Source organism: Petaurus breviceps, unplaced genomic scaffold (assembly GCF_028583685.1).
Source record: "Petaurus breviceps papuanus isolate PSGF00001 unplaced genomic scaffold, PetGlider_PUasm1.0 173, whole genome shotgun sequence".
NCBI classification, from domain to species: Eukaryota; Metazoa; Chordata; class Mammalia; order Diprotodontia; family Petauridae; genus Petaurus; species Petaurus breviceps.
This window is the reverse complement of record NW_027185759.1, coordinates 7,046,004-7,057,331: the sequence shown is the minus strand read 5'-3', so window position 1 is coordinate 7,057,331 and position 11,328 is coordinate 7,046,004. Positions and strand designations below refer to the sequence as shown.

The 11,328-nt window shown below is 38.6% G+C and overlaps 1 long non-coding RNA gene and 1 pseudogene across 1 annotated transcript; one reads left to right on the top strand and one right to left on the bottom strand.

Moving 5' to 3' along the window:
• The first annotated feature begins 306 nt into the window (after positions 1 to 306).
• Positions 307 to 2,955, top strand: LOC138157827 (uncharacterized). The gene is made up of 2 exons (XR_011167471.1): positions 307 to 412; positions 2,216 to 2,955. It is a non-coding gene; the product is annotated as an uncharacterized lncRNA (long non-coding RNA).
• A 1,064-nt stretch (positions 2,956 to 4,019) lies between these two features.
• LOC138157593 (large ribosomal subunit protein uL2 pseudogene) lies at positions 4,020 to 5,803 on the bottom strand (annotated as a pseudogene).
• Positions 5,804 to 11,328: the final 5,525 nt, after the last annotated feature.

Here is an 11,328-nt window from a genome sequence, read left to right as displayed (position 1 = left end):
TCCTACTCTCTGTTAATGATGCCTTATACCTGAAGGCAGTATGGTGGCCCACTGAGGGTTCTCAGTACTCATTCTTAAACAGTTGCTTCAGGAAGGTAATCAGCTTTGTAACTTAATCTGGGAAGAGCCAGGGTGTGGCAAATAAGGGTCAGGGTCACCTTATTCTGCCAGTGACAGGCTAGAGGAATAATACATGCTGATGTTTATTCTGGCCTCCTGGGCGTTGTGATATTTGTACTGTAAGACAGGTTCTGAAAGTAGGTCAGTCTGCCCTAATGAATGCCTGGCTTTTTTGGGGCATCAGTTCACAACCACCACCACACACACACACACACACACACACAGACACACACACACACACACTCGTCTCTTCCCTGAATCCACTGAGAGTTAAGACCCAGTCATCAGAAGGGTGAGATGATTCCCCCCTCCATTTACAATATCATTGGTGGCTGGTTACATATGATCACCTGATGAGAGATGTTGAGGCCAAGCCCCACCATGATGTGCACATGGAGGCTCCTTTATGCCTTTGTAAAGGGTATGATACTGGCAGCTGGATGTGTGCTAATGGGAAATGTCTCTTAGCCACTGGTACACCCAGAGCTTAGTAGCTTTATGCTATGTCTCCAAGCTTCAGGAAGGAGGTATAGTCCCCTGCCAGGGTTTTCAATTCTATTCTCGGTATTGTACTGGCTTTGGGTACCATTCTCCTACCAAGTGTGTGCTCCGTTGAGGGTTTGGGGAAAGGGTTGACACAGTAAGAGAAGGAGAACCTTAATGAACCCAGGGGACAGCCTGATCAGGAAAGAGGGATATATTAGCAAATGTGCCTCCAGGGCCATTGCAAAAATTCAGATTTGGGCTGGGGACTATTCCAGGGTGAATTGACTACAGGCATGATTTAGAAAAAAATCAAGGACAAAGCTGGAGAGGGCAGAAAAACTTGCTTTTCTGGGGATGAAACTGTGCAACTAATAAACATGCATGGGTAGGTGGGACAAAGTCTGGGTACCGGAGGAGGAGAAGAATGGTGTGAATCTGTATTTTTTTGAATGGTTCAGTGAAGGAGTCTTGCCAGGAGATGAGACAAGCCCTTCTCTGGTTCCAGCAAAGGATGAAGCAATAGATTGTAGCTTATCTCCAGCCTCTCTGATCTCAACTCCCACCTTCCCTCCTACAGTTCAGACTCTGCAAATGGGAATGTTAAGCTTCTTAAGGGAAGGACTTTCCCTGCCGTCTCTTTTTTTTCACTTCCCTGATTTCTTTCTTGTCCTCCCCATGTTCTTCCCAATCCCTACTGCTATATGCTTCAACAATGCTCAGGACATATAGCACACTGCAGTTCTCTACACACATTTGGATTTTATTCAGGATTAGCTGATGATTACAAAAGATTGCATGAAACAAAGGAAGATATTTGAGATACCCCCATTCAGTAGAACGATAATGTAACAATCAAGCTGGGTGTATTTCCACAATCCAAACTAGTACTCAGAGTCTCCAAAGGGTCACTGATGAGTTACCCCTTAATGTTCTAGGGGTAACCCTGAGGGGAGATGATTTTTATATTATTTTTAGGACAGCCTGCTAGTATACTTTCTACTGATTATTAGCCAAATTTAATTAACTTTTAGAAAGGTATTTATAAAGAAAGTATATAGCAATAAGAAAGTTAAAAATCATCTGTTCCACTCCAAATAGTGAAAAATTATCCCCTTGTATACACAAAATCCTGAGTAAAATAGTATATTTTATGTATTATTTTTATTATATATATATTTATATTATGTTATATATAATTGTGTATATTATGTATATAATATATTCTATATAATTAATGTATAATATGTATATTAATATAATCAAAGTTATAGTAAATGGTAGTGGAGGGCTCAATCAGGAACCTATGTGCCAAAGGTATAAATTACAGCTTTTGGTTCATGGAAATCCTTTTGTTCCTTTGTGGAGACTTCATGAAGTTATCATTAAGCATAGTTCATTTCCTCATTAGATTGTGAGCTCCTTGAAAGCATAGGCTGCTTTCTTTTTCCTTTCTTTGTATCTCTAGCACTTGACACAGTATCTGGCATAAAATAAGCATTTCACAAATGCTTGCTGCTTCACAGACTGGGCTCAAGAGATCAGTGTCTTTGAGAAATCTTGAAGGTATCTTCCATCAACGAGTTTAGTTTGTTTTTTCTCTGTCTTTCAGTTCCCAATATGGATCTTGAAATCATTTACAGCAGTTCCAGAGACATCACTGCTGGCTCAGGTGGGCACTGCCACCAATGCTCATGGAAACTCCTTCTGAAGTCCACATGGCTATCATTTGTTCGATGAAGCAGAAGTTTAAGACAAAGGGGAGAATAAGCCCTTCCTTCACAGGGGCAATTCCTTCTCAGAAGTCCTTTATCAGTGGATATAATAACCATTTCACTGACTGATTCACTATTGGTATATTGGTATGCATAACAACTTTGGATATGATTGATTCTTTCCAATCGATCACAAAATGCCCTCCCTGCCCTAGATACTCTCAATTCTAATGATATCGGTCTACTTGTTGTTTCTAAAACAAGGCACTCCATCTCTTGACTCTGGACATGTTCTGGCTATGTCTCATCGCTGGGATATTCTCCCTCATCATCTATACCTCCTGGTTTCTTTGGTTTTCTTCTAATCCAAGCAAAAACTTTTTTTTAATCTTTTAATTAAAAAATCTCACTTAATATTTTATTTTTTTCAATTACATGTAAAAAAACAATTTAACATTTTTTTTCAAATTTTCAATTCCAAATTCTTTCCCTGCCTACCCTTACCTGCATTAAGAAGGCAAAAAATTTTGGTTTTACATGTATAGTCATGGAAAACCCATATCCATGTTAGTCGTTTTGTGAAAAAAAAAAACAGACAAAAAACACAAGAACAATAACAAAAATAAAGTAAATCAAAAGGTATTTGGGGTTTGCATTCAGATTCTACTAGTGCTTTCTCCAGAGATGGCTAGCAGCTTTCACTGTAAGTTCTACAGAATTGTCTGAGATAATTGTATTGCTGAGAAAAGCTAAGTTGTTCATGGTAGATCATCATACAATACTGCTGTTACTGTGTACAGTGTTTATCTGGTTCTGCTCATTTCATTTTGCACTAGTTCATTTAAGTCTTTACATGATGTTTTTCTTTTCCTGAGATTATCGTACTCATCATTTTCTAAAGGACAGAAGTATTCCATCAAAATCATATGCAACAACTTGTTCATCCATTCCCCAAATGATGTATGCACTCTCAATTTCCAATCTTTGACACCTCTAAAAGAGCTGCTATAAATATTTTTGCATACATAGGTCCTTTTCATTTTCCTTTTTTTAAAAAATCTCTTTGGGATACAGAGCTAATAGGGGTATTGCTTGGTCAAAGGGTATGCAAGGTCCTATAGCCCTTTGGGCAAAGTTCCAAATTGTTCTCCAGAATGGTTGAATCAGTATACAACTCTACCAATATTGCATTAACATTGTAATTTTCCCACATCCCCAACAACATTTGTCATTTTCTTTTTCTGTCATTTTAGTCAATCTGACAAGTGTAAGGTAGTAGTTCAGAGTTGTTTTAATTTGCATTTCTCTCATCAATAATGATTTAGAACATTGTTTTCATATAACTAAAGAAAGCTTTGATTAGTTTCCCTGAAAACTGCCTGTTCATATGCTTTGACCTTTTGTCAATTGAGGAATGGCTGTTATTTCTATAAATTTGACTCAAATTTCTGTATGTTTGAGAAATTGTCTTTTTCAGAGCAACTCACTAGAATTTTTTCCACAGCAATGATTAACACCTATGTGTTGCCCTGAATCTCTTTTCCACTGTTTATCCTAGTCAATCCTACTTTCTCTCTCTCTCTCCTTTTTTTTCCAAAATAATTTTTATTGTCAAGATTCTGTACTTTAGTTCTCCTTCTCCTGTACAGCCTTGGTACCCAGGAGTTGACCAGTATGCTGGGCAGCAATGAGACCAATCTTTCATCCAGGTGGGTCATCTCTTCAAATGGTGGATGGTTTTCCAATATGCTGGTGATTACCTCATCCAAAGGGATATTCCACAGGATTCATGGCCACACCCTGGACATGAAGCCAGCAGTTTCTCTTGGTCTTTTATTTGTGATAGGCACGACGTGCCTTAAGGATGGTTTTGTCAATATGACTTCCTCTAGCAACAACACCAACCACAGCTCTGTTAGCAGAGGAGATCACTTTCTTAGAGCCTGATAGTAGCTTCACTCATGTTTTCTTGGTTTCAGGATTGTGGTAAATCACTGTAGCATAGTTTCCAGATACCCGGGTAAGCTTACCCCAGTCCCCAGGTTTTTCTTCAAGACAACACACTATGGTCCCATCAGGCATAGTACCAACTGGGAGGACATTGCCAATGTTGAGCTGAGCTTTCTTATCACAGTACACAAACAGGCCAGCATGGATGCTTTCAGCAGTAATAAACAACTCTGTCCTCTTTTTAAATCAGTAAGGATCCCAAAAAGCTACTTTTGCAAGAGGAGCCCCTTGGCCAGGACCATGGATTATGTCCTTTACTATACCCTTAATGTAGCCATGCCTCCCTGCGAAGTCCATAGCCTGTAGCTTGGCAGCCCCTTTCCTGTGCTTCATGTGGCCATGGAAGATGGAGAAGGCACCCTTTCTCTGACCACTGATCACTCGCACAATCTTACGCGGTCTGACATCGGACTTGCTAGAAAGAGGAAGTCTACCTTCTAACAGCGCTATATCTTTTGGAGCCTCTCTCCTCCTTTTACCTGGTCCATACTCAAAGGTATCTTGCTTCTGACTTTTAGCTCGCCCAAACTGCCCTCCCCTCTCTCACCTCCACCTAGTTCTCTTATACCCTTCCCTTCCTACTTTCTTGTATGGTCAAATAGATTTCTATACCCAAATGAGTGTGTATATTATTCCCTCTTTGAGCCAATTCCAATGGGAATAATGTTCATATAGTCACCTCTCTACTTCCCCCATTTCCCCTTACACTGTAAAATCTCTTTCAATACTATTATGTAGATAATTTATCCCATTCTATCTCTTATTCTCCGCTTCTACCAATGTATTTTTATTTTTCAACCCTTAATTATTTTTTAGATTATCATACCATCATATTCAACTTATCCTCTGATTTTTTACTATGTATACTTCTTCTAAGTGCCTAACAATAAGAAAGTTTTTAGGAGTTATAAATATAATTTTACCATGTAGGAATATGAACATTTTGCCCTTATTGAATACCTTATAACTTCTCTTTCCCATTTACCTTTTTATGCTTATTTTGCATCTTGTATTTGGAAGTGATTTTTTCTTTGTGGGGTGGGGGGGGTCAGAGCCAAGATGGTGGGGGTAAAAGCAGGAACTTGTTTGAGCTCCCACTCCAACCACCTCCAATATCTGTAAAATATAACTCTAAACAAAGTTTAGAGCCACAGAACTGACAAAGTGATAGAGAGAAACAAATCTCTTGCTGAAGGCAGCCTGGCAGGTCAACAGGAAGGGTTTATTGCACCAAGCTGGGACTGGAGCACATTCCTGCATGAGCTGTGAGGAGTCCAAGGTGGCCTCAACCAGCAGCCCAGACTTCAGGAGAGTGAATCACTGGCAACTGTGGAGGTTTCCAGACTTCTCAACCCATAAATGCCAAAGAAAAAGTAAAAGGTAAGTGAAGGAACTTTGTTGGAACTGGTTGAGAGAAGAGGGTGTTTGGGCACTGACCCCCCAGGGATGGCAGAGGTGATGGCAGCAGTTGCCATTGCTGCTGCTTCTGAATCTAGGCCTACAGATCATCAGGAGATCAAGTGGCTACCCAGAGGACATTTGTAGAAATCTCTTCCTGCCACTGAGGCAGGATTCTCTTGCTTTGCCCTTCTAGGATCTGGATGTTAGTCGTGGTTGGTGGTCCTTGCATTAGGAGGGCTGGCAGCAGAGCTTATAGAAGCTGTGGAGAGAAAGTCCTCATAATTCTGAGACAGGTACCTGGAAAAAGCTCCAACAATAGCTGCTCAAATCCCAATAAATTTGAAACACAGCACTCTCCACTCTGGAAGCAGAATTCTGCCATGGCAAAGAGCTCAAAAGGCAAATAATTGGCTGGCAGGATGAGCTAACAGAGGAAATAAAATCAGACTATCGAATCTTCTTTTTTGGGGGGGAGGGAGAAGAGTATCAACACATAGAACCAGAAAAAGACAAAAAAGTCAAAACTCTTGCATCAAAAACCTCTAAATATATATATATATAAACTGGTTGCAGGGCATGGAGCAGCTCAATAAGGATTTTGAAAATCAAGTAAGAGAAGTAGAGGATAAATTGGAAAGAGAAATGAGAAGGATGCAAGAAAATCATGAAAAACAAGTAAACAGCCTGACTGAAGAAAATAACACCTTAAAAATAGACTAACTCAGGGGGGGCTAGATGGTGCAGTGAGTAAAGCACTGGCCCCAGAGTCAGGAGGACCTAAGTTAGGTTCTGGCCACAGACACTTAACACACACACACACACACACACACACACACACACACACACAAAACCAGCTATGTAACCTTGGGCAAGTTACTTAACCCCAATTGCCCTACAAAAGGCAAAAAAAAAAAAAATAGACTAACTCAAAAGGCAATAGAGGTCCAAGAAGTCAATGAGGAGAAGAATGCCTTAAAAAGCAGAATTGACCAGATGGAAAAGAAAGTTCAAAAGTTCACTAAAGAAAATAATCCCTTCAAAATTAGATAGGAGCAAATGGAAGTGAATTACTTTATGAGAAATCAAGATACAATAAAACAAATCCAAACAAATGAAAAAAAAAAAAGAGAAGGCAATGAGAAATATTTCATTGGAAAAACCACTGACATGGAAAAAAGATCCAGGAGTCATAATTTAAAAATTATTTGACTACCTGAAATCCATGATCAAAGAAAGAGCCTAGACATCATATTTCAAGAAATTCTCAAGCAAAATTGCCCTGATATTCTAGAACCAGAGGGCAAAATAGAAATTGAAAGAATTCCCCAATCACTTCTTCAAAAAGATTCCAAAAAGAAAACTCCTAGGAATATTATAGCCAAATTCCAGAATTCCTATGTCAAAGAGAAAATAATACAACCTGTCAGGAAGAAACAATTTGAGTATTGTGGAAACATAATCAGCATAACACAAGATCTAGCAGCTTCTACCTTAACGATTGAAGGGCTTGGAATATGAGGTCAAAGGAGCTAGGATTAAAACCAAGAATCACCTACCCAGCAAAACTGAGTGTAATCTTCTTGGGGAAATATGGTCATTGAATGAAATAGAGGACTTTCAAGCATTCTTTATGAAAAAACAGAGCTGAACAGAAAATCTGACTTTCAAATACAAGAAGCAAGAGAAGCATGAAGAGGCAAATAGGAAAGAAATCATAAAAAAAAAACTTATTAAAGTTGAGCTATTTAAATTCCTAAATAGAAAGACAATATTAGTAACTCATGAGACTTCTCAGTATGAGGATAGTTGAAGGGATTCTCTCTCTCTCTCTCTCTCTCTCTCTCTCTCTCTCTCTCTCTCTCTCCCCATATATATATATATATATATATATATATATATATATATATATATATACATATATATGTATATACATTTATACATATATACATATGTATAAATAGGTGGCTGTATGTGTGTACATGTATACATAGACAGAGGGCACAGGATGAGTTCAATGTGGAGCGATGACATCAAAAAATAAAATTAAGAGGTGAAAGAGGAAAATATTGTAAGAAGGAGAGGGGAAGAGATAGAATGGTGTGGATTATCTCAAATAAAGGAGGCAGGAGAAGGCTGTTACAATGGAGCGAGCAGGAAGGTGAAAGAAAAAGTGTCAAACTTACTCACAATGGATTTGGCTAAAAGAGGGAATAACATACACATTCAATTGGGTATCTTACCCTACAGGAAAGTAGAGGGGAAAGGGATGAGAGGGGGGATGAAAGAAGGGAGGACGAATTAATGGAGAGGGTAGTTACAAACAAACATTTTTGAAAAGAGGGTCAAAGGAGAAAACAGAAAAAAATGGGAGGCAGGATAGGATGGAGGGAAATAAAGTTAGTCTGTCACATTATGACTACTATGGGAATGGTTTGCATTACTACACATGTATAAGCCATATTGAATTGCTTGTCTTTTCAATAAAGGTGGGAGAGGAGAGGAGAAGGGAGAGAATCTGGTACTCAAAGTTTTAAAAACAATTGTTAAAAAAGAAAAAGTGTTTTACATGCAACCAGGAAAAAAAAAGTTATACAGGCAATGGGGTAGAGAAATTCATCTTGCCCTACAAGAAAGTAAATGGGGATGGCTCAGGGAGATGTAAGAGAGGGCAGATTGGAGGAAGGGGTATTCAGTGTGCTTTCCATATTGGGGTAGGGGTTAGGGAAGAGATGGGAAGAAAATCTATAACTTAAAATCTTTGGGAAACAAATGTTGAAAACTAAAAATATGTTTTTAAAAAAGTAAGTATTTTTTTTTTATTCAGCTCTAGTCCTTTCAGCAGGAATGATTGAAAATCTTTTATTTCATTGAATGTCCATTCCAACACTCCTTCCCCCTCCCCCACCAAAGGATTATATTTAGTTTTGCTGAGTAGGTGATTCTTGATTGTAATCCTAACTCTTTTGCCCCCTGGAATATCATATTCCAAGTCCTCAGATTGTTTAATGTAGAAGCTGCTAAAGTTTGTGTTATACTGGCTATAATTCATAATATTTAAATTGTATCTCTTTGGCTGCTTGAACTATTTTCTTCTTAATCTGGGAGGTCTCAGATTTGGCTATAATATTTCTTGGAGCTTTGATTTTGGGATCCCTTTCAAGAGGTGATCGGTAGTTTCTTCCAGTTTCTATTTTGCCCCCTAATTCTAGATATCAGGGTAGTTTTCCTTGATAATTTCTTGAAAGTTGACCTCTATGGTCTTTTTTCTTCACATGACTTTAAGTAGTCCAGTAATTCTTAAACTATCTCCCCTGGATCTATTTTCCAGGTTAGTTCTTTTTCCAATGAGATATTTCACATTCCACCTTCTATTTCTTTCATTCTTCTGTCTTTGTTGTTGGTGTTGTTAGCTTCCACTTACCCATGTCTAACTTTGAAGGAATTATTTTCCACAGCGAGCTTTTGCACCTCCTTTTCCATTTGACCAATTTTACTTTTAAGGAGTTCTTTTTTTCAGTGATTTTTTTTTACTACTTTTCCTATTTGGTTCCCAAGTCTTTCTTATTTTCAACATATTTTTTGTGCCTACTTTACCATTTGGCATATTCTTTTTTAAGGTGTTATTTTCTTCAGTATTTTTGTGCCTCCTTTGCCAAACTGTTGACTATATTTTTTAGTAATTTTTTTCTATCACTCTCATCTGTCTTCTCAATTTTTTATTTTCCTCTCCTGATTGTATTTTAAAATCATTTTTTCAGGACTTCCATGGCTTGAGACAAAGTTATATTTATATTTGAGGCTTTAAATACAGGATTTTTTTTGCTTTGTTTCTTCTGAGTGTGTGTTTTGATCTTTCTTGTTACAATAGTAACTTTCTATGATCAGAATTGTTTTCTGTTGTTTGCTAATTTTCCAGCCCATTTCTGGACGTTTAACTCTATGTTACAGTGGGGGTCTGCTTCCAAATGGGGGGGCGGCACTCTCTGACGCTTCAGATTGTTTTTTGTAACTGTTTTTACAGGTAATTTTGGGGACCTGTAAGCTTTTGACTTTTCCAAGGTGCTATTAAATAAGAATAGGTGTGTTTGCTACTCTCCTGTACTATGCAATGGCCTGTTAGTGACCACAAGCACTCTTTTCAGCCTTGAAACTTTGACCTTGATCCCTGCTCCCTTATGGCTTCAAGGTCTATTGTGCTACTATTCTTTCTCACACTGGGACTAAGACCCAGGACTTTGAACCAGGTCTAAGTATAGGTAATGCATCAGAGTCCTATCCCAGTACCAGCAAAAGGACCGAGTAAATCTCCTTCTGACCCATTACCCCAAACCCTTGCAGTATGTAAGCTGAGATGTCTGCAAACTGCTGCTGCTGCCACTGAGTGAGGCCTGCACTGAACAGAGCACCTCTCTCTCCCTGATGCACCATCGCTTTGCTGTTGATTTTCTAAGTTGTCTTGCTTGGAAAATTGTTTTCCTCCAAGGTTTGATAGGTTCTGCTGCCCTAGAATTTGTTCAGTCGTTATATAAAGGTTTTTGGCAGGATTTGGGGTAGAGCTCAGGGGAGTTCTTCCCTTTACTCCTCTGTCTTTGTTCCCTCCCCATTTTTTAAGAGAAGGTTTCCCCTGATCCTTCTTAATTCTGAGTTTTCTTTCTCTTGATTATCTGCCATTTATGCTCATGTGTATTCTTCATCCATAGTCATTTTCACTTTGTTTCCCTCATGAGACAGAGCTCCTTGAGAGTAAGAATTGCCTTTTTGTCTTTCTTTATATACTCAGCACTTGGCACATTGCCTGATGTGTGCTTCACAAATGCTTTTGATTGACTTACAATAATAAAATCAATAATGATAAACATTTCTTCAGTGATTTAGAGTTTTTACTGCCTTTTATACAGAATTTTTCATTTGAGCCTTCTGGAAACTGAGGCACTGAGAGATTAAAGGATTTACCCAGGGTCAAACAGCTTGCAGGTGTTACCAAATCTGACAACACGGAATCCCTTTCTAATCATTTTGTATCTTCAACAGCTTCCAGGGTTTTGTACACAGCTGGACACATTCAAGTTATGCAAACACATACTTAGCAGCACCTACCACATAAAAGGAGAGATGCTAGGCACTGAGAATATAAAGCCAGCATATTACCTGACTTTGAGGATCCTGTGTTCTTCATGGGAATGGGGAAGATGATAAGACATGGGCTTTCTCATAATACAAGCAAGTGAATAAATGAGAGATTGAGGCAAAGCACCCCATTGAGAGGTAACACAGAGAAGATGTTTTTTTTTTGGCTGAAGAGATTTGAGAAAAGACCTCACAGAGGAAAACCCACCAGAATTGTGTTTTGAAGGAGGGAAAGAATTCTTACAGAGGGAGAGACTTCCTTCCAAGCACAGAGGACGGCATTCATGAGTTCATGGAAATGGGAGAAAATACTTTGACCTGCAATAGCAGCGAAAGAGTTTGGGATTAAGTTTTGATTGTGAGAACAGCAAAAATGTGAAATAAAGCTTTGAAAGTAAGTGTGAGCTACATTAAAGAGGACCATAAATGCCGTTTGTATTTATCTAGAGGCAGTAGGGAGCCAGTGAAACAT